This window comes from Pungitius pungitius, chromosome 6 (genome assembly GCF_949316345.1).
Source record: "Pungitius pungitius chromosome 6, fPunPun2.1, whole genome shotgun sequence".
NCBI lineage: Eukaryota > Metazoa > Chordata > Actinopteri > Perciformes > Gasterosteidae > Pungitius > Pungitius pungitius.
Genome location: NC_084905.1, coordinates 9,701,373 through 9,702,101, shown reverse-complemented (window position 1 = coordinate 9,702,101; position 729 = coordinate 9,701,373).

Genomic DNA, 729 nt, shown 5'->3' with positions numbered 1-729 from the left:
CCTTCCCCCACTACCGCTACAGTGTCTGTCACTCAAAATATCTCTGCAAAACTATTGGTTGTAATCCCTTCACTCAAAGTACGCCTTGCGGTTTTATTGGCTACAGAGCGTGCCACTTCTTCACGTCATTTAATCGAATGATATATATTTTGCAGCCCGGAAAAGCGGAGTTTTACTGCTTGTACTTAATTAATCTGTTTGGAATAACACCTGATCAAAGTAAGAATTGAAAAAAAAATCTCCTTGAGTTATATAGTCACATATGGATAAAATTGGGTTAATATACAATATCATGATTAACTCTGCTCACACGTTTGCTTGGTATTCAAGATCGAACATTCTCTCACATTTCCAGTATACTCTTGGCTTCGCGAGAAACGGCAAATCGACAGAGGTTTATGTATCTGTTGTTATCTGAGATGTTTTTCACCTTTGGCCTCGCATACATGTGGGCGGAGTCTATCCGTAGACCATATTAATGTAACCAGGTAATCACGTTATTCAGCTTATTAGTATTGTGACATATACGCTCAGAGATGGGCATACAAATACATCAAAATGTATTGTGATACAAAATACCCCTCAAATAAATGTATTAAAAGAAAATACAAAATACTGGTGACAGAAAATGTAACAAAACACAATACATGTATTTTGTATTTATAGTATAGGAAAAATATTTCTCTGAATTTTCCATTTTCTCACAATTTAGTATAGCGGGTTTGGGCT